This window comes from Cynocephalus volans, chromosome 14, assembly GCF_027409185.1.
Source record: "Cynocephalus volans isolate mCynVol1 chromosome 14, mCynVol1.pri, whole genome shotgun sequence".
Classification (NCBI taxonomy): domain Eukaryota; kingdom Metazoa; phylum Chordata; class Mammalia; order Dermoptera; family Cynocephalidae; genus Cynocephalus; species Cynocephalus volans.
The window spans coordinates 60,785,997-60,808,806 of NC_084473.1; the positions used below are offsets into that span (position 1 = coordinate 60,785,997).

The 22,810-nt window shown below is 38.1% G+C and overlaps 1 protein-coding gene across 7 annotated transcripts in view; it reads left to right on the forward strand.

Moving 5' to 3' along the window:
• The first annotated feature begins 4,644 nt into the window (after positions 1–4,644).
• The window catches only part of AFTPH (aftiphilin), a 63,238-nt gene continuing 45,072 nt past the window's right edge, over positions 4,645–22,810 (forward strand). For all 7 annotated transcript variants that reach the window (XM_063078548.1, XM_063078549.1, XM_063078553.1 and 4 more), the window contains exon 1: positions 4,645–4,864. The gene's annotated coding sequence lies outside the window, so the exon portion shown is untranslated. The remainder of the gene's footprint in view (positions 4,865–22,810) is intronic.

Here is a 22,810-nt window from a genome sequence, read left to right on the forward strand (position 1 = left end):
AAACTTGATAAGCAAGTCCAACAAACTTGATAAGCAAGACCAGTGGATGGAAACAAAATCTCTGTTGCTCATTACACTTTGGGAAAGTGATGAATGAAATCTCATCAAATCAGCAACAAAAACATTAACAACAAAAATGTTTGAGTATTCCTGTTTTAAAACAAGCTTATTTTTATAATTTTATTCCACATAATTAACCTAATTTATATCTGACATGAATGTTTTATCTTCAGTACATTCTTATATTTCGACCACAGGCAACTGATCATATAGAAAACAAGTTTATTTGGGTCCCAAATAGTTTTGTGTTATGTGCTTGGTGAAAAAGAGAAGATTGCAAGAAACATGAAATAATTTGGGGTAAAAATGGAAGTTACTCTGGATTAGGAATATGAAACCTGGCTTCTAGCACCTAGTTCTCTATAAACCAACTGGATGACTGAGGATATCACTGTCATAGGACAATATTAATTTATTTGTAAAACTGGAGGGGAAGTAAGGAAGAGACTGCAAGATGATTTTGAAAGCTGATAAAAGTTTTTAAGCAAATTTTTCAGTGGCTCAAATTTTATATACAAACCAGCCCAGCGACGACCACCAAGCTGCAACAAGAAGGGCCCCAGGTTCCTGAGCTGGGGTGGTGGGAGGCAAGGGCTTTTGCCACAACCCCCTGACATCTGCACCCAGCCTGGCAATGACCAAGCCACTGTTGGAACCCCCCGTCCCCTTCCCCCCACTGTCTTCTCTGTAGGAATGTGGGGGGTGCCACAGGCCTCAATCCCACTCCTCCCAGCTGCTCTGTAACAATATCATAGAATGTGAAAAATAATAGTAACAAAATAAAAATTTTAAAAAGTATATACAAAATATTTTACAATATTATAGTGAAGACTCACTCAGTTTATTAATCATACTACTTGTGAGAAGAAAAACAAAACTCCATTAGGAAATAATTTAAACATGAAGGAAATGGAGAAAGGGTATTATATGACAAAATGAGATAAGTTGTCTTTAGCTATGAGGTGACTGAGGGATTATAATATTACTGTTCTACAAAGTGGAAAGGTCAAATGGAATGGGGGTAAAGAATTATGAATCAGAAGAGCACAATTCTAGTCCTAATCCCATCTTTAACTTTTAAATCTTGTACAAATCCCAAAATCTGAGATCGTGTCTTCTGTAAAACAGTATTAACCTGTTCTAAAGGGTCTGTGTAAGAAACAAAAAAGATAATATAAAACATTTTGAAAAGATGTACAGATCTAAGATATTAGCATTATAAGAATACATAAGGAACTATTGATAGGATGCTATTCACAATTCATGATTTTAAACTAATTGGTTCTGGAAAAGGCTTTTTTAACCATAAAAAAAAAAAATACAGAACATGTCAGAGAATTATATAACAAACACCCTTCACCTAAAATTAAATGTAAATGGTGTGTCTTATTTGTTTCAGCTTTTTTAAAGACATAAAACATTGCCATTAAAGATGAAGTCCTCTTTAGTGCTTCTTGACCCATACCAGCCTCTAATGAATTTGGTGTGTATCCTTTCCATCTATATTTTTATACTTTGCTATAAAAATGTACTTCCACAAATAAAGTATTGGTTTTTGTTTAAATCACATACATTGTAAAATTCGTATTTTACTCATTCTGAACCTTCGTTCACTTTTCATTGTTTTTGTAATCTAACCATATAACCTATAGGTCTAGTTTACTTAACTACTGAGTAGCACTCTATAAATGTATTACAATATGTCCACTAAAAAGTACTTATTTAGCCAGAAAATGTTTACTGAGTTGTAACATAGAAAGGACCTTGAAGATCATCTAGGTTTCTTAGGCTGTGTGGTTCTTAGACTCTTGTCCATTAAAGAGCTTTTAGGAGATCTGAAAAATTTGAGTGTCTGTGTGGGTATGAGCATTTTCTACAGAAAGGGACAAAGCTTTGACTGTATTCCCAAAGAGAAACACGTGCTAACTAGTTATTTGTCTTAAGAAGGTTAAGAACCTGTGGTCTATTTCCACTCTCTCATTTGATTTATAAGGAGACTGAGGTCAAGAGAGGTTAAGTAATTTATACAAAATCATACGTGATAACAGAGTCTGCTTATAGACCCAGATCTATATGTATTGTCTTTCAAGAACACCACATTGGTGAGGTTTTGTGCTTGCTTGCTTAATTCACAATATCATGTGAATTAAGTTCCTTCCACTTTTTAGCCTCGTCAATCTTTTTTTATTTTTTTTCCTTTTAATTATTATCCACTGGTGGTGAGATGGTGGTAAAATTAGTGTACTTCTATATTACTGGTGTCATGTAAATTGGAAGAGTCTTTTAGAAAATAATACGAGATGATGACGTGCCAATAAAACACTCATAGCCATTTGGCTTGATAATTTTTAAATTGAGAAAAAATTCCTAAAGTTGGACAAAGCCACATGCACAAAATGTTCATCAAAGTATTATTGGTAATAGTGGAAAATATCCGCTAGTAGGGTAATAGATAAATCATGGTATGTCCACTCCATCGAATACTATGTAGACAATTAAAATTAAGATGTTATAATATATCAAACTATAGGAGGAAACACATACTACATAACATTAGGTGAAAAAAGGATACAAAATCTACTCATTATGATTACAATTTCGTGAAAAGTCTGCACAGGAGGAAAAACTAGAAGTAAATACAACAAATGATAACTGGTCATTAATTTTTTTTCGTAAGCCTTAGAATGCTGTCTTCATAATTACATGTAAGATTACCAATTACAGGTTGTTTGATTGCACTCACAAGTCGGGTGGCCAAATAACTACTCAATTTCCATACAGAAAGTTGGAAGCTGATTTTTGAATTGTTGTCCTTAAGTGAACAGGATTGGCTTCTGCATTTACCTGACAAAAATAATCAATTTGTAATCATATGTTATGTATGAAATCAGGAAAATATTCCCCAAAGCAGGGTTTTCTTCTTAACGTTTCAATGTTTAAATCTATTACTTTAGCTTCAACATTTTCTTAGAATAGGGTCTGTTTTAAGATCTTGTTATGTGTTCTTCTTATTCTTATATTTCTGCCCAGTTGAGCTATCAAATAAAAACAGGCATGTGTTCGTCGTCTAAAATCAATTCATTTCCAGTTTCCACACACACACACACACACACACACACACCCATATATTCATGCTTAACCACGAGCTAAACCAGCAGGGGGCGAAATACAATAGGAATAAATTTGACAAGTCAAATAGATTTTTCTCACTTTAGTGACTGAGCAGTAACAAAAATCCAGCGTCACCGCAAAGTAACTGGTACTCCAATTTAAAGTGATGCAGTCTCCGTATATCCTACAGCGACTGAGCTGTAAAGAGATTAATGCGGGTCTATTTTAGCGCTCCAAGTTAATTTGTCTGTAACATTGCAGAGGCGGGAAAAAACGTGATGAACTGCTATTGTCCTTATCTTTCCCCTCATTTGAACAATTCCTCCAACTTAAAGGGGTGGCCACTTCTCTGTGGCTGAGGGGGTGTTTCCCTTCCTTGTTTCCTTGCGTAGCTGCTGGGCTTTGCTGTTTTGGAACTATTTTAAATTATTAAAATTACCAATGCAGAGGTTTGGCAAATGTGAGCAGAATGAGGACCTGGCAGGGCTCACGTTTTGCAGGGTGGGAACTCATCCCGCGTTCATCATACCAGACGATTACTAAGAATCCTGTAGTCGTCTAGTTTGAGTTTTACAGTGGTCTGTGTTCTAACAGATATTCATAATAAAGGGGGAGAAAGGTTACAAAAACGCAAAGTGACCAACTGCGTAGGACTGATGAAACAAAATCTGTTATGACCTCTGTTAGAGAAATGCGTTTGAATGCATAAGTTGATTTGATCTCTTTAGTTTCATTGGATATTCTCCCGAAGAATCTATGAAAAACGACCACCGTCCCCAAACGTTAGCAAAATTCCGGATTATTTTGTTGTTGGTGGTCTCGAAGACGACTTGTCAGTTCGGTCGCTGCTTTCCCACTTTAAATTTTATTTATAACAATCTCTTCTTTGTTGTTAACTATCAGCTTCCTCCTCTGTTGGCCTAAATAAAAAAGAGGAAGAAATTTAGACTGTGAATGAAAAAGTCGTTTTAAGGGGCGAAAAGGGAAAGCTGATAAATGCTCTCTAGCAGGTTTTTGATGGAGAAGATATGGTTCCGCATTTCCAAACCTTTGCAATTTTATTTGAAGAGCGAAAGACTTCACTCGGTCCTGAGCTGAACGTTAACGTTGATGGGCTGAGAGAAACACCTGTCCTCGTCAGGAGCGCTGCCTCAGCAGGCGTCGGAACGCTGGAGGACATCTAGTTCCCCACAGTTCCATGACTCGCGAGGAAGTGAAAGGTAAGGGCAGCTTGCCCGAACCCAAAATGGCGGCCGGTGCTCTACGTGACAGCGCCTGCGCAGGAGTAAGCGTTCTCTGACACTAATTCCCCCGGAGTGTCCTCCCCCACCTTCAACACCCACCCGCGCCAGGCTCCGACCTAGCCACCTGCGCCCGGAAGTGACGTTTCGGCGGCAGCAGTTCCCCCGCTGCATGATGGGAGTGTGTGTGGAGTGGGCGGGGGGTCTCCGCGGAGGAGGAGGTGGAGGCGGCGGCGGCGACGGAAGAGGGCGGAGGGTAGTGGGATGGGGGTCCCGCGGCAGCGCTGAAACTCCGGGTGGGCGCCCATGGCGCTGCTGTGCTGACAGGACTGCGAGCAGCCTGTCTTCCGCTCTCACCAGTTCCGCGTCAATATAGCCGGTTCTTCCCCGGGGAGCCAGTTCCTCCCCGGGCCCCAGAGCCATGCCCATCGCGGCCGCCCCAGACGAGCCAGGTAAGCGCCGCCGCTCCGCTCCCGAGCCTCGCTGGGGGAAGAGGGTACGGGGACCGGGCCCGACCCACCAGCCGGACCCTCACCCTGGCCGGGAGCACCTGCCCGCCGCGGCGCCGGGGACTGCGGGGACCGAGCCGACTGTGCGGGCCTGCGGGCTCCGGGCTCCGCGCTCGGTCTCTGCTCCCTTCCGCGGCGGGTGCGGGAACGCTGCTGGAGGCACCCGGAGCGCACGGCCCCCTGCTCGCCATCCCGGGCACTCGCCGGGAAAGTGGGAGCCGTTCCCTCCGCGGCCGCCGCCGGCTCGTCCTGCTTCCACCTACTCGCAGCTCGGCGCCGGCCGCTCCCTCCTGGGAGCTATTGAGAAGTTTGGGGTTTGCTCGGGCTTCCTCTTTCTGCCTCCTCCTCCCTCGTGACAGGTGTAAACACTGCCTGCTTCGCCGGGGCCCGAGGTCGGCCGCTACCGGAGTGTTCTGCTTCCAAGAAGTCTCTGAAGCAAGCGGTTTTTGAGTCCTCCAGTAGGCAGAGGAGACGGCCCAAAGCTCGTGCCTCCTTCCTGAGGACATTTTTTGCTCTCTTCTTGCACTACTCAAGTAATAATGTGCTTCTCCTCCCCAGATTGCGTTCGAAAAGTTGCACCATTATTCTTTAAGCTCGTGTCTTGGTGGGTGCTTCGTCTTGCCTGGGACAGGGAACAGAGTATGTAGGGTCCTTTCTCCATTAGGAAAGTAGTGGAAATAGCTGGGGTTTTTTCTTGGTTTATGCAGGTTATAGCTTGGTTTCCCACTGAGTCTTGTATTGGGGCTGAGGGAAGGACTGACTCATACATGTAAATATTTTACGACGGGGGTGGGGGTGGGGGATGAAACAGAAGCAGTGGTTCCGTTTCAAAGTTCTCACTTTTAGAGAAGTAAAGTGTAACTTTATTTTTGAACTTTTCTCAAGATATAAATCTTCCCTTCCACTGGCTGCATCCTCGTACTCCGAAGTGGTAGTGGGGGACACAGAGTTTATTTTTGATGTTACACTTAATTGTTGCTTTTAAGTTAACCTCTTAGAAATATATGCTAAACTCTAGAGGAAACAAATGTTTCAACACTATTGTGTTGAATATAAATCTTACGGTTTACGTCCATTGTGTATGCTTTACCGGCTTAAATGTTGGCTTTGGTAGTAGTCATTTTTAACTTTGCAGAAGTATATTTATTCAGAGTATATGCGGTAGTCGTCTAAATTTTGTCCGTATTCACAGTGATTAAAGGATCCTGTGTAAAACGTGTAGCCCAGTAAATGACACCTAGTAGATGCTCAGTAGATCTCGTCGTTCCTCTGTGTATGTATCAAATTAGCTATATCAGTTCATCTTCAAAGCACAGGAATATTTTTAATTCTTAAAAAAGCTCTTGAAAGAAATTCACTACAATTCACATAATATGTACTCATTTAAGTTTTTATGTTTTCTGAGCTTCTTATGTAGAGACTATTATAAAAATAATCCTTTATCAAAACAAAGATAATGTGTCTGTAATCTCATTGGTAATTTTGAAGAATCCAGTTGTCTATAAAAATTATATTATCTAGATGAATCCTATTATAAAACATCATTTTAAATTTTAATTTATTTTGCTCACAGTTAGTAAAAAACTAGTTCAGAAAAGTAGTGAAATTTGAGTACCACCATATAATGTTTTATTTTGTGTGAAATCTAAAGTGCCTCCCTCAACAGGTGAAATTTTTGAATAACATGTCATTGAGGGATTTGCCCCTTCTCTCCCAACCCTTCCCCCAAATCTCATAAAAGGAGGGTGCTAAGTATTTAGATATTTTTAAATCAATTATTTAAATCAAATGTTTATATTCTAATTTAATGTTATCTACAACTTGTAAATTGAAAAATAAGGGCTTTTTCCTGTCTATTCTGAACGCTCTCAATTCCTAAGTAGGCTAGTGAATCTTTGTAGCCAGAACTTCATAAGTATTTTTAGTTTTTATGCAGTTTTGAAAGTATCTGGCATTATATGATTTTACATATGTCATTTTGGTTATTAATCTTTTCTCAATCAGTATATGTATGTATATATATAGATACACATAATCGCAGATTCATTTGCAGCTTTATATGATAATTAGAAATACTGATATACACTGCTTCCTGTGAGCAAGAAACTTTTCTAAATGCTTCAAATACAGTATTTTAACTCATTTAATCCTCACAACAACCCTGTAAGGTAGTACATAGTATTATTCCTATTTTTTCAAAGAGGAAACTGAGGCACAGAATTATTAAGTAACCTAAGGTTAAACAGCTGGTAAGTGACAGAGCCAGGATATAATATACCATTTATATAGTTTTAAAACATGCAAAACTCTAGTATATATTTTCTATGAATCTTGGAATATGTAGTAAAAGTATAAAAACATGCATGGGAATGATAAACACCAAGTCAACATAAAAGTTATCTCTGGAGAACTGGAGAGGTATGATAAAGGATCTGGGAGAGGCCCGTGGATTTTCAAACACATCTTTACTGTCTTAAAAATAAATCTGAAGCAGATTTGGTAAGTGATTAAAATTTAACACTGCTGTCTGGTGGATGCTTTATCATTCCTTATTTTTTATTCTAAGCTTCATTGTATGCTTGAAATCCTTCATAGTAAAATTAAAAACTTAGGTATTTAACTTTAAGACATATATAAAGTATCTGTCTATCTTTCAACATTGTGTATTTAAATAGAGGACAGGGAAAGAGTTAGTGTTATTTTGTGTTGACTTCCTTTTAAAATACAAGGAGGATCTAATGTAAAAATATTTGGATTAAGAATTATTGACCGCTCTAGGTTCCTCTGCTTTAACTTCCCTTTCCTGGGCTCTCTTCTGATTCTTTCCAGCCATCTTGACAGCCCTGTATTACACTCTTAGTTTCTATTTCTGGCCTTACGCTAAGGTAGGAGTTCATGGATTAGACCTATTCCCCTAGAAAGGGAAAAGGTCAAACTATTCAGTGGGGAGGAAGGGGTGATGTGGGGAATCATTGCTTACTGGTTTGAAAAGAAGTGAAAGAAGACCAAAATAAAGACTTAAGAGTTGATCCTATGTTGTCAGTCACTATCACCCCTATTCCAAATAACTAAGGTAAGCCTGGCGAAGATAAATTGCTAGTAAATTAAAGGTTGTCTGTATGTTCAAAGCTTAATTTCCAAGCAGTATATTAATAAATAGTTCCCAGAGGAAAATTACATAGTAAATTAGAATAAATTCACTGTAGGTTCTATTTATTTAAATATTTACAGTATGCCATAAACCACTTCACTAAATATCTAGTAACACCATGGTATTCTCTTCCTTTCATTCATACAGCAAATATTTATTGAACACCTGTTACATGTCAGGCCCTGTTCTAGGTGCTGGGAATACTGAAATGAATAAACAAGAAAAAATCTGCCCTCATAGAGCTTCAATTTTGTGTGTGTGTGTGTGCCCACACGCATGTTTACACAAGTGTCTGTTTGGGACAAATAAAAGAGCAATAAGATGGCAGATGATGTTAAGTGTCATGCAGAAAAATACAGTCAGTTTTGGGGGATGGGAGTGCTGACTTTTTTAGTTTGAGCCAGGGGTGGGGAGGTTGGTGAGGTTTGCTGTTTTATGTAGGGTAGGGTCAAAGAAGGCTTAAGAGCTGAGTAAGGGAAAGAGTGGTAGAGACAGAAGTATGCCCAGATTATTCAAGGAATTGTGGAAGGGAAGTCCGATGTGGCTAAAATAGAGTGAGTAAGCAGAAGAGTAGTAGGAGATGTGGTCAGAGTTAGAGGGTGAGGGGACAGTGTTGTAGGATCTTTATAGAAGTTCTAGTGACTTTGGCTTTTTACTGTGTGATGGGAAGCTATTGCAGAGTTTTTGAGTTCACGTATGAGATAATCTATGTTTTAAGGTGATCTATCTGCTGTAAAATGGCTGCTGTATAGAAAATATACTATAGGAGTGCAGAAGTAAAAGCAGAAAGATCCAGTTAGGGGGTGGTTATAATGATACAGCTGATAGTGGCTTCAACCAAGATGGTAGCAGTAGAGGTGAAGAGAAGTGCTAGAGCAGTTTCTTGAATTGGAATCTCCAATAATTCCCCCATTGCTAAACCCAAGAAATTTACAGAGGCACGCCCTTCTGAAAACTCAAGTCCCTCACAACCTATGTTTCCAGCTAACTTCCTACTCTTCATATATCCTACAGTGTAACCAAACTCTGTTTTACTGTTCTTTGACAGTTTCCCCATGCTTTACCTTTAGTGCCTACCATTTCCTCTGTCAGTTAAATCCTTCCCATTTCAAATTCTCCTTCTTGAAGCTTTTTTTTCATTTTTGCCATTCTTCCTTTTCCCAATCAAGTGTGATCTTTTTCTTGAAATCCTGGTAGCCACGTTGTACTTCGTGTGGTATTTATATTCTGCCTTGCATTACTTTTACTGTTTTCTTGTATTATTTCCCCTAATTAATTCTAAGTCTCTTTAAGGTTGTGACTCTTTTTACTCAGTTCTACCCTTTGTGGAAGGTAGTATAGTTTTGCATGTAGTTGATGCTCACTAAATAGTAGGTGTGTATGTGGTGTTATAACACCAAAGTCAAGGGTTCGAATCCCTGTACCAGCCAGCCACCAAAAAATAAAATAGGTATATATATGTTTTAATTTTTAAAATAGTTTTTTTTATTACAGAAGCATACAAGAGTATTATCAAAAATAAACAAAAAATCAAAATTTTTAAAACAGAGGTCACTGTTAGTTTATATAACAGTGCCTATTTTTCCACACATTTTAAATATGTTTATATATATGTACTTCTTACCAGATTCTTACCAAATGAAATCCAATTGTACATACTGTTTCGTAGATTTTTTGCTTCGTTTAGTCAGCTAATTTAGTTATCTTAACTAATATTCAAGGCCATTTCAAATTCTTTCCAAGTTCACCCAGAAATGTCTCCTTATAGCTGATTTGCCCAAATCAGTATCCACTCCATATTATATTTTTCTAGTTAGTAAAACTGTTAAAAGGTAATATACATATTACAGAAAATTCGGACAAATGTGGAAAAATGAAAAGAAAACTGGTATGCCCCCTGGTGGCAGGGACAAATCTGTTTTAATGCCTGGCACAAAGTAGCATTCAGTAAATATGTGTTAAAAGGAATAATAGAAGAAAAATATCACTGGTCATCACACTACAAAGGGAAATCTGTTAATATATTGGTTTTCCTTCGGTTTTGTTTTTTTCCTATGGATCTGTGAGTATATGAGTGTGTCAGATACACACATATGAATCATATTGCATAGATTTTTCTTTTCCTTTTAAGTTGTGAACATTTACCTATATTATTAAATATCCTTTAAAACATGATTTTTAATGGCTGTGTAGAATGCCATCAGGTGAATTTCAAGTTATCTCTGCTGCCTATTTCCCACTGACCAGGTTTTTCCAGTTTTTGCTAACATAGAAACGTCTCTTGGTGGACAAGTTTGTGCACAAATCTTTGACCTTGTCTTTGGTTATTTCCATAGGATCCAGTCTCAGAAGTGGAGTGACTACATCAAAGGAAAAGCATGTTGCTTTCCAAAGGGTTGTAATAAAATCACTCCTACCAGCAGTGATTGTATGCCCATCTCCCTGTAATCTCCTCAGATGACCAGTAAATAAGATGTTTTAAAGATTATTTACCTCAGTTTTTATTTTTCATTTAGGCTTTTCAGCAATGGAGAATATTTGCATAATTTAAAATTTCTTGAAGGGTTGAAACCTGAGATATGTCCTTGTTTGATATATAAGGTTAAACTTTTTTTAAAATAACTCCAATTCTGTTAGCAAGCTATTTGAGTACAAGAAATACAATATTATCTTTTAGAACTGTGTTGTCCAACACATGTGCACTTGAAGCTAGTCCAAATTAAGATGTGCTTTAAGTGTAAAATACACAGCAGATTTTAAAAAGTAATGCAGAATATATTAATAGTGTTTTACACTGATCACATGTTAAAATTATATTTTGGATACTTTGGGTTCAGTATACAAATATTAAATTTCATTTTTTTTTAATGTGGCTACTAGAAAATTAAAAATTGCATATATGGCTTTACGGTATTTCAGTTAGGCAGTGCTGTTCTAGAACATGACACTGACCTTTTTTTTAATCTATGGAGAAGAAATGTAAGATTAACTTCACTATTCTAGAAAGTAGTAAATAGATTTCTTAAAATTACGTATTACCTTTAAACCTGCAAATACGTTTTTCATAGTATACACAGTTTATACACTAATTTTTCAAACTGTAAGTATTTGATTATAAACTATAATTTATTACAGTTCTTATGGCCCAAAAGAAATATGTATAGGAGGACTTAGGGGAGGGTGTTAAGAGACTTACCTGAGGGATTGATTCCTCACCTAAAAATTGAAGAATACGTGGGAATGTTTTAGGCAATGGAACTGCAAGTGCAAAGACCCTGTGGCACAAGGGAATTTTATTGTCTGCCTTTCAAAACTGAAAGAAGGCCCAGCCTGGAGCATTGAAAACAATGGGGGAAGGGAGTAGTATGGCTGGTGAGATAGGAATGGCTTATAGGCTTCGTTAAAGATTTTTTAAAAAATCTTTAGCACCAGCAGAGGATTGACACAATCAGATCTGACTTTTAAAAAGACAACCTGGGTTGGGCATGATTGAATACCAGTTAGGGAGGCTAGTTTAGATGATAATGGCAGCTAGCCCAAAGTGGAGTCAGGGAAGCTGGAAAGAGGTGCAGATATTCCAGAATTGAGGGATTTATAAGGTAAAATTATTCTTGAGAGATAGTGGGGAGTGAGAAGCTTTGTCAAAGATGAATCTTAAGTTTCTGGCTTAGTAACTGGGTGGATGGAAGGGCCATTCACTGAGTTAGAGAGCCCTGGAAAAGGACCAGGTTTAAGGAAGATCTTAAACTCTGTTCTTGTTAGCTCAGTTTGAGGTCTTTGAAGAATTCAAGTGGAGAGGTCTAATAGAGAGTTGGCTGGGCTGTAGAGAGAAATCTGAGAATCCTTGAATTTAGATGTGATTGTTTAGGCAAAGTTAAGTAAGGAGAGAACCTAGATGAAACCTGGAAGAACTTATACTACTAATTTGAGTGTGTTTAATATCTATGAGAAATTTTTAGGTTTTTGTGTGTAAAAGTGAAAGTCTATTTTTGTAAAAGTGAAAGTAAGGAATAAGGTCAAATAAGTTAAAAACTTACAGTTTGACATATGTGTAATTGAATAGGTAATCTTACATAATGCTTATTTAATTCTTTGGAAACATTTACCTTTTTTTCTGCAGCAGAAAATAAACAGCTTCCTAATTATTGAACAGGCTGAAACCAATTATGAATAGATATTAGTATTTTTGCTGTATTAATAGATCCAAGAAAGAATTATGTAATTATTTCCATAAATACTGATAAAGACATTTTAAGACCCATTTCTGATTTTTTTTGAACAAAGTGACTTAAAATAATAATTACTGGATAATTCTGTAATATGATAAAACATTGTATACCTCAGCCCAAAAGTCAGTATCTTAATGAAGGGGGAATATTAGATACCTACTACTTCCACTTCTGTGAGATTTGGTATTGGAGACATTAGCCAGCACAATGAGGAAAAAACAGACATAGAATTGGAAAGGAAAAAGTCAAACTACCTTAATTTGCTTATGATGTGATTTTATACTGTGCAAATAGAAAGACTTGTCATTTATATAAACAGTACATAAGAATGGAAGGATGGAAGTGAAGACCTTCATTTACAAGAGCAGAAAAAGATAAAATACCTAACAATGAACTTCATAATAAATGTAAAAGCTATATACAGTATTGCTGCTAACAGATTCAGTTTGTATGTTAAATAAAGTTAGCAATTCTATGTTTAGGTAATAAATGAGATCATTGCTAAGTGATTAATGACTGGTTTATCACTCACTATTCTTTAAATCATTTTAAGTTATTTAAAGAATAGTAAGATGTTACATGACAACATCTGACCAACATCTAACATACCTGGCTAGTTAGCTCAGTTGGTTAGAGCACAGCCTTGCAACACCAGGGTCAAGGGTTTAATTCCCTGTACCAGCCAGCTATCCAAAAAAAAAAAAAAAACTTTTCAAAGCAAGACTTCTAGGAGTAGGATTTTTAATAATTACATACATCTTAATGAGGCCACCGTTTTTTTAATGGGTGACACAAATAGTGTTTCTGCCTTACCCACCTATCCAAGTGAGTTTTTTGTGTTTTCTTCTTAGCCATTGCTTATGCTTTGTAGTATTTTCTACTTTGCTGTAGTTTATCACTCTTGATTGTTTATTGTGTGTATGCAAAAATGTTGACCTGGAGTATTTGCAGATAAAATACTTCTGCTACAGTGATGCTCAAAATCTGAAGCGTTGATCTATTTTCTTAAGGCCCTTGTTTTCACTAGCTATTTATAAAATTAATGAACTTATGAACAGATCATTTAAGACTTTTTACATTGAACACTTTTTATTATTTTTAATAGTATCTTTGTTCCTTAAAAAAAATTACCAAGAGTTTCAGATTATCAAAATTCAAATTTTCTCTTACCTGAAGCCCAAACAGAATTTTTGAATATTCATTACTTTTTACTTGTATAAGTCACTTGTTTCCTCTTACCCTTTTCCATATTTAAAATTCATTCACCAATGTCATAATAGGCTAGCAGATGATAGCTTTCTGTCTCATTAGGTTTCGAAGTCTAATTGAAGCACAGTGCAAGTGTCACACTTTAAAAGTTCAGATTTTAATCAGATTACCAGTGAATAATGTACAGGAACAAGAAGTTTCTGTCTACTTTTTGAGGAGAGGTTGACTTCAGTTTTAGAATTGGAGAATATGAAATGTCTCTGGGACGTTTAGGTAGAGAAATTTTAAAAAGGCGTTTGGGTAGGCAGATCTGAAGGTCAGGCAGCCTGTGTGCAAATAGAAGTTTGGGCATTATGAACGTACAAAAACAAAAGGAGGATAAGATTTCTCGGGGGTAAGAATATAGGGAAACCAAGACCTGCAGAACACTGAAAGTGATGAGGCAAGCAGAAGAAGCAGATCCATTGAAGATCAAATATGATAAATAGGAGGAGAATCAAAAGAGAATTTCTTTCAGAAATGCTTTTTCACTTAAAAAGGTATTTTAGACACTTTCCCATATAGTGATATAGTTTTTTCTCTCTCTTTAATGGCTGTGCTTCTTTCTTACCCACTTCCTTATTGATGCTTAAGTTGTTTTCAGTTGCTTTTTTTTAAATTAAGAAAACAATACTGGAATTAGCATTTTTGTGGCAATATCTTTGCATACTTGTGTGACTATACTTGTGGGATACATCCTTACAGATAAAATTGCCTAAGTCCAAAGTGCATTAAAATTTTTGAAATATTATTAAATTGCCATAAGGTATATGAGCCAATATATACTCCCACCAATAGTGTCTTTTAGAGAACTTTTACATTGTAGATACTGTATACAAAAAAATTTATTTAGCACACTTAAACAATAGGTAAATGACTTCTGAAACGTAAAATCATTAGAATTTGCCAAAATGTTCATGTTCTGTGTGATGTGTGTTCTTTTTATTTTACAAAATTTCATCCTTGAAGTGGTTTGCTTCCCAGTTTGAGGGTAGTATGAATTAGAAAACAAAATAAACAGTATTTTTGTTACTTTTATGCAAAATTCTATAAAGAGAAAAAGAACACTTTTATTTTATCACATTACTCATTTTATCACGTTACTTGGTTCATTGAAATAATGTAATTTAAGAATGCATTTTGCCCTTGTAAGCACCAGATCAAGGAGGAGTTCTTTGTTTTAAAAGAAGGCCTGTTCCCTCCTCTTGTATGTTGGGAGTAGTAATTGAATTTAGAGGAACTGGATCAGAAGGAAAGAGAATATTTTATACTTTGGATTAGGATCTATTTCTGGTTTGTAAAATCAATTTAGGGGGTCATGATCAGCTTTTAAGAAAAAATGAAATAGAACTAAAAATCAGTACACAGAGAATAAAGGTAAATACTGTTTGGTGAAACTTTTTTTTTAAGTATGTTGGCTCAGCACATAAAATGTAATTTCATCTGTGGGTCACGGGGTAGGGCAGAGTAAAAAATTCTGCTTTATATGACAAATCATCTCTAACCAAAGGTATTTGGTACATTGCAAATAATAAATGTTATCTATTTTTTTTTTTCCTTTTACCCTTTAGCCTTTCTACCTCTCAGGAAAAAGTAAAACTTTAAACCAAACAAAAACACATTAAAAGGTCAACCAGCTAGAAATCTGTTTGCCCTGGAATTCCTTCCATAGTTTTCATGGCGTTATCAGTACAGGTAGACCCACTTGTGGCAGTACCTGTGTTACCACACACGCGTATACTCATGAGCACTATTTTGGAATGTGTTTATATTTGTTCAGATATGCAAAGCTTTTGTTTTATGACAAATCCTCCAAGAACATCATTATGTGTTATTGTCTGTGGATCATTTATGACTGTATTGAAGCCTGGTTCATTGTCTGCTTTCCTTCTGTCACTTCATATGCCTCTAGGTCACCTTTTTCTCTTAACTGATGGGATGTCAGAGAACAAATTAAAATAAAACTAATAGCACCTGGCAAAGACTTAATTTGTCAGGTAAATCTACTGTTACATAGGTCATATTTTGTGAGTTTTAAACTCAAATTTGTTTTAGATTATGTAGAACATTGTCTGCTTTCTTACTAGTTCAGATAATTCTAACTGAATTTATTTGCAGTTTTATAAACTTTAATCGATTTTTCTTTCTTTAAAAGGTGAGTTGCTCTCATGGTAGGTGTTTATAATATAGATAGCAGTGCTGTCAGAGGAAGGGCAGTGGCCAAGGTCATGCCAAGGTGTACATTTTTTAGTTACATACTAGAGTGGTGTCTTTAGAAAGTCCACAAAGTAGTTTTTTTGTTTGTTTCTTTCTTTCTTGGAATACCCTGGACTCTTGAGGTTTAACTCATCTTGACCAGAATGCTAATTTAGAACTTTACAGCAAGAAATTTCTTTCAGAGCATGTCAGCTATTCATGTTAGCTAATTACAAAATCTTCTATGGGAAAATTTTTATAAAGTACTGAAGAAATTGCTGGGGAGCAGAGAAAGAGCAAGGGAATCAGGTGGATTCTCTAGAGTAGCATCATGTTCTGGTGACACTAGCTGACACTTCCATGTATGCAGAGAAATTGCCTCAAATCAAAGCATATATTCATGTTAGCTGGTCTGTTAAAAACACACTAACAAGTTTTTTGTCCTTTAGTTATTTTTCCCCCCAGCTTGCATATCAAGTACTGCACCTCTCAACATATTTTTTTTCTCTACACAGGTTGCAGCAAATTATTGGATTTGTTTTCTTTCACATTCATCACGTTTCAGGCCAGCTTCCCTCAGCTCACACTTACCTTGATTGAACTTGGATATTTCCTAACTTAGTTGGTGGAGCACTAAGAGACCAGAGGTGGGGTTATACAAATCTAATTGGAGGGGAGTTGGAGGGGTGGGGCTAAGTTCAAGAGTGGTCAGTAGAATAAATGCCCCAGCAAGAGCAATAGTAATGTATTCAGTCCCTATTGTGAGCCAGGCCCTGAGGATGCATTGGTAAACAACGGGCCTATGCCTTCACAGCATGTACAGTCTTTTCAGCTCAAGTAAAGTAACTTGCAAGAGCAGTTTCAGTGGAGTGGTAGGATGGAAGCCAGATTGTGTTGGGTTGAAGGGTGAGTGGGAGGTTAGGAAGTAGAGATAGTGAGTAGATAGGTCCCTTTCACGAAGCTTGGTGGTGAGGAGGAGAGCTAGAATGGTACAGAAAGAAGGGTTTTTGTTTTGTTTTGTTCTGATTTGTTGTGAGGATGAAAGAGTCTTGAACATTTACAGGCTGAAGAGAAAGCAAATGGAAAAATTCAGAGAGCTTCTGAGCAAGCAATTGAGAAGGTAAACAGAAGGTCCAGGAATTATCTGTAGGCAAGATCGTAAATGTAAGCAAGATTTTAGTGAAGGAGCATAAAATCGAGGTGGTTCCTGCCTTTTAGATTCCGTTTTCATTGCAAAGGATTGGGGTATAAGGACTGAAAATTAGAGTGGCTGATTTATTCTGCCACTATTGCAGTAGGAGCAGAGAGTACTAGGTTAAAAATCGTCTTTCGAGGGCTAAGGCATCCATCCTCACTGCTGCTTCTATTTTGTTTCACTTGTTATAAATAGTTATCTGGTGTTATTTATGCAATTTCAAGTTGAAATAACCTTTTGGGAAAAGATAGCTAATAAATTCTCAAATTTGGTCAGTTAATAGGACGAATTAAAGGTAAAACATTGTTTTTATTTTATCTTGTTTAATTGTTACATGAAACGATCCAAATGCAAATACAATGTGTTCTTATTGATTTGTGTAGAAGATTAAAATGTTCAGTAAAAGAAAAACTTATATGGGAATTTTTTGAAAACCGCTTATATAAAATGACTCCTATTGCCATGTAACAAGGTAATTAGCACGTGAAGAGTGAATGTGTGTTGCTGTTCATGTTGTAATTGACATTATGTATATATTTATACTTTTGTGAATCATCCTTATTGACATCAAAACCAGAAATACAAAAAATTTTATTGTCACTTTTGGCAGTCTGGCTTTTTTTTTAGGGTGATAAACTTAGATATAAAGAGATTTTACTGTTTATTTTCATTGTTTGCTCACATTTGAAACATTAATATTGAAACTAGAGATTTGCTTCTTGGCATTTGTGTTGGTTATACTTTCATCTTAGCTTGTAAACATCATCTTTCTCATTCCAAATTACTGTGGAAGTTTCAGAAACCTTTTTCTGAACAACTCAGAAATCTTTTAGGAACAATTCTAATAATTCTAATATTTGCTGTCAATCATTTCTGTGGTATTTTAAGACACTTAATAAAATATTTGGTTAGTTTGTGATTAATTCACCACTTACTAGTTATGCTACCTTGAGAGATTATTTACCCATTTAAGCTTCTATTTCATCTGTAAAATGATAATTTCAACCTCATATAACAGTATGAGAATCAAATGAGATAATTAATGACTGTTCTTCACGTAATATTGATAAATAATAAGCACTCAATAAGTATTAATATTGATATTGGTGTAAGCAGGGAGTGAAAACACATGGAGATACTGTTTATCAAATGTCAAATAATACTGCATATTATTATGCAGTTGATGACATTGACATATAGTTGATGTCTATGATATCTTGGGTTTTTGGCGGCTGTCCAGTATGGGGATCTGAACCCATAACCTTGGTGTTATAAGGTTGTGCTCTAACCTTGGTATTTTGTTTTTAAGTTGGCAAGTTAATTATGAGATCTTTTAAAAAATATTCAGCTTTGGGATTGCGGAAGTTTGGTTAACTAGCCTTAAAGTTTGCAGCCTGTGTTGGAGGGAGGATGTAGTCCTAAAAACAACAACAAAAACCTTTCTCAATTTTTTATTGAGAGCATGTACTTTTAGAGGCTCTCTCTGTATTTGTTAGTTCCTATTGAGCTAATATGCTGAAGACAAACCACTCAAAAAGAGAAAAAAAAAAGATCAGTTTTATAGATTTTTAAATTTAGAGCCATGAAAACTTTTGTGACATCATAGTCCTCTAGGTATATTGAAAACCAAAAAGTTTACTAAAATTTTCTTATGGCTCAGAGGAAGTGCTCTTTCTTCTATTTCTCTGTGACTCTTAAGCAGAAATGTAGGCTGGGCAGACTTATTGGCAGTACATTTTGACATTAAAATTCCCATAACGTTATTACCACAAAGATGTTGAAGAATTTGAACTACTGAAACATCAGGCAGTGCTTGTAATGCAAATTGATGTTGTTAATTGCTTATATAATGTTTTCCTTCATGTTTCTAAAGAAAATACAGACTTTTTCCCCCTTCATTCACTCAAATAATTTATTTAAAAAGTGAATGATTACAAACCTCAGACGTATTGTGGTAAAAAGTTAGTGATTATTTTTTGTGATCCATTAAATATATATACCTTGCTAGTATGGTTTGTGCACTGATATGGTTTGAATGTCTCATCCAAAACTCATCTTGAGTCTTGATCCCCATTGTAACAGTATTAAGATGGTTGAAAATCCAACTATGGTATTTGAAAGGTTGGGCCTTTAGGAAGTGATTGGATTGTGAGGGCTCTGAATGAATCATTAATTCATTCATGATTGATGGGTTAATGGATAAATGGGTTATCATGGGAATGGTACTCGTGGCTTTATAAGGAGAGGAAGAAGCTTGTTAGAGCACTCTTGCCCTCCTCTCCATGTGACAACCTGCGCCATCTCAGGACTCTGCTGAGAGTTTCCACCAAAAAGAAGGCCCTCACCAGATATGCTCTCTGGACCTTGAACTTCCCACCCTCCAAAAATGTAAGGAATAAATTTCATTTTCATAAATTACCTAGTTTTCAGGTATTCTAAATGACAGAAAATAAACTAATACAAAATCAGTAGCATAACTTCAGATGTACTTGTTTTGCTTTTCCCTTTTCTTATCACCATCCTTTCTGCTTATGTTCTCCTCCACTCCAACCCATCCCCTATTACAGTCCCTGCAAAAATAAGTTTGGAGTGAAGGGTCGTGGGTAAAGCTGGCCTCGAAAGCTTATATACTCATTGATGCAACTGATCTGGTGCCCTGTAGAGGATGGGAGTTTCTCTCTGGTGAGCATTGTGGGCTGTAAGCTTTTAGCCTGTCTAGAAAGAACACTTAATGTTTGATTCTGGGAGATTCAGAGGAAGCCTCTTACTTAGAGGCACTGACACCACCACCACCAAATGTGAGGCCAAGGGCCTTTAGGATAGGTAATACAGTATGTGGATGATACGGGGTGGGGGATTGCAGGGATTAACTAACTCTTAGATGACTATATTCTCTGGACTATGTAGAGAATATCCTATATATTTTCTACATATGAATAATTCTTTCCATCCTTACCAGGTCCCATCTTATAAGCCTTTATTCTTGGAGTCTTTCCTCTAGCTGGGTAGGAGCTATAGCCAGTTTACTTCAAGATACTGGTGAGAACTTCTGGGTCACATTTTCCAATTACACTCCAAAATCTCCATTTTTTAACAGACTATTACTGGTCTCTTGAGTAGTTTTAGAGGTTATGGTCTCAGTTCTTCAGCCTTGGACTTCAGATTTGGTTTGTCATCAGGCTCCCCCAAGCCTATATAATTATGTAGTTTACTTGTATAAGTCAAGTTTCATATTTTAGGCACGGGTTATAAAAATTAGCAACAAAGTCAACTTCATGTATCTTTAGTGTAGTTAAAAATATTTTTCTTTTTTTTTGTTGTTTTTTGTTTTGTTTTTTATTTTATTTATTTTTATTAAATTTTTTCATTTTTAAATTTTTATTGAATCAATTGGTTGTACATATTTTTGGGGTTCAGTGTTGACATATGTTGATCAAATCATTTTTACTAGTATATATATTGTTACAAATTGTACTTATTCTTTATGCTCCTTGACCAATCTCTCCCTATCCCCCTCTCCCTCCCCCATCCCACCATTGATAACCCTAGATTTCTCCTCTCCCTCTGAAACAGTAATGGTTACTCTGCTGATTTGTTGCCTAGATGATCTCTCCAATGCTGAGAGATGTGTTCAGGTCCCCCAATATTATCATGTCTTCTGTCACTCTGGAATGGGCTTTGTGGAGAGAAACATACTCTTCTTTTCTTTGGTCTCTGCTGGTAACTCTCCTTGTGTCAGTGCAATCCAGTGGCTGGTAGACCATCTGCATGGTGGCTGTGATGTCTAGCCACTTTCGCAGCAGCCGTGGTTACTGTGATGGCTGTGGTGGGCCACCCACATGGAGGTGATGTTTTTGGCATGTTCCTTGGAGCTGGCGATGTGCCTGGTTGTGGGAGGTCCTGTCCCCTGCTCTTTGCCTCGGGACCCTGGTCGGGTCCCAAGGCACTGGCAGTGTGCCTGGTTGTGGATGGGAGTTCTGGTCCCCGGCTCCATTCTTTGGGCCCCCAGCTGTGCCCAGAGGCACTGGTGGTGTGCCTGGTTGTGGGTGGGTGATCTGGTCACCAGATCCATACCTCAGGTCCCTGGGTGGGCCCCAAGGTGCCGGCAGTGTAATATTTTTTTACATTCTATGAAGTTGTTGTGGAGCAGTTGGGAGAGAAGGGGAGAGAGGAAAGGGGAAGGAAATGGGATAGAAGGAGGAGGGCCAGAATTGAGGCCTGTGGCGCCCCCCTCATTCCCACAGGAGAGACCAGGGGGCTTCCAGCGGTGGCTTGGTCATTACCAGGCTGGGTGCAGATGTCAGGGGGTGTGTGGCAAAAGCCCTCATTCCCCATAACCCAGCTCAGGAACATGGGGCCCTTCTATGCGGCTCGGTGGTCATTGCTGGGCTGGTTGTGCATGTCAGGGGGATGTGACCAAGGCCCTCTGCCCCCCCACTGCCCTGGCTCAGGAGAGCCCGGGATGCTTCCTGCAGCAGCTCAGTGGTCATCCCTAGGCTGGTTGTGTGTGTTAGGGGGGCATGGCCAAAGCCCTCGCCCCCCCCCCACCCACTGCCCCAGCTCAGGAGAGCCCAGGGCGCTTCCTGCAGCAGCTCGGTGGTTATAGCTGGGCTGGTTGTGTCTGTCAGGGGTGTGTCCGAGGCCCAAGGCCCCCACCCTTGGGACCAGTTGCGGGTGTCAGGGGGCATTACTGAGGCCCCCAGTCCTCCCCCCTTTCTGGCTTGGTAGTCCAGGGGACTTCTGATCCTTCTAGGTGTTATAGGTGTTCTTTGGTAAAATGAGACCTTTACTAGTTAATAACAAACTTTGTCTTTGGTTGTGGGTACTGTTTTTTCTTTCAGTTCTGTGTTGGATTATTTGCTGTTCCCACCACTTAAACACTGAGCTGGAACTAATTTTCTGTCCTTTACTTACTTCTAAAATGGGGGATTTCCTGTGGGGACCAGTACTTGAGCTCTGTAGTTGAGCTAAATTGCTGCTTTGCTGCTGATTCCCTAGAGAAGGCTTTTTGTGCAGCTCAGGTTTTAATGGTGGACTTTATAGGTACTTCCAGATCTAGTTAGATCTGATACACCTGGGTTGTGTAGACAATCCCGTCTGGGCCTGAGTCTGCTCATCAGACTGCACCCCATGCAATTCTGTATTCCTGACCAGTCTCCTCTGAGTGGTTCTATGCTGATTGGGGGGACAGATCAGCTGTCCTTGTTGGGCCCCAGTGTTCCCCCAGTGGGCCCATTTCCCCCACCGTTGCGTGCTCCAAACACTTCCCATGGGACGGGCCAAGCTCCGGTCCCTTGCAATGTCTCACCAGTCTCTGAATGGCTCCTTTTTTTTAGTTGTTGTGGCTCCTAACTCCTTTGTGGGTCTCTGGGAACCCTATTAGTGGTCTTGCTGGCCTGGGGGCCACCAAGGCCGTTTTCTCCCCTGTTGCCTCCAAATAACTCCATCCAAAGGGCATAGCTGTAGCTTTTGCCAGCTCCTGCTGTTTGTGCTCAGCAGCTCTAGCCTGGAAGTGGCCAAGGCTCAAAACAGTTGGAGTGGTTTTTTCTTTCTCTCATCGTGGCTTCTTCCGCCTTCATGCACTCCATAGGTCTCTTCTCCTCTTCCCCTGAGCTCTAGTGGCCCCAGCTTGACTGTTGTTGCTTTTTTATAGCTGTAAATTGGTTGATTTGTGGGGGAGAGTGACACTGGGGACCGTCAATTCCACCATCTTGACTGGAAGAAAACAAATATTTTTCTTAAATGATTTATTCTTTCAGTGATCTTTTAAAATATAGAGTCATGTGAATGTGCCAACTAAGCAAACATTGACTTACATTTTGTTGCTGGTAGACTATCATTGGAGCCACAGACTTGGTGAAAGTTAAAAT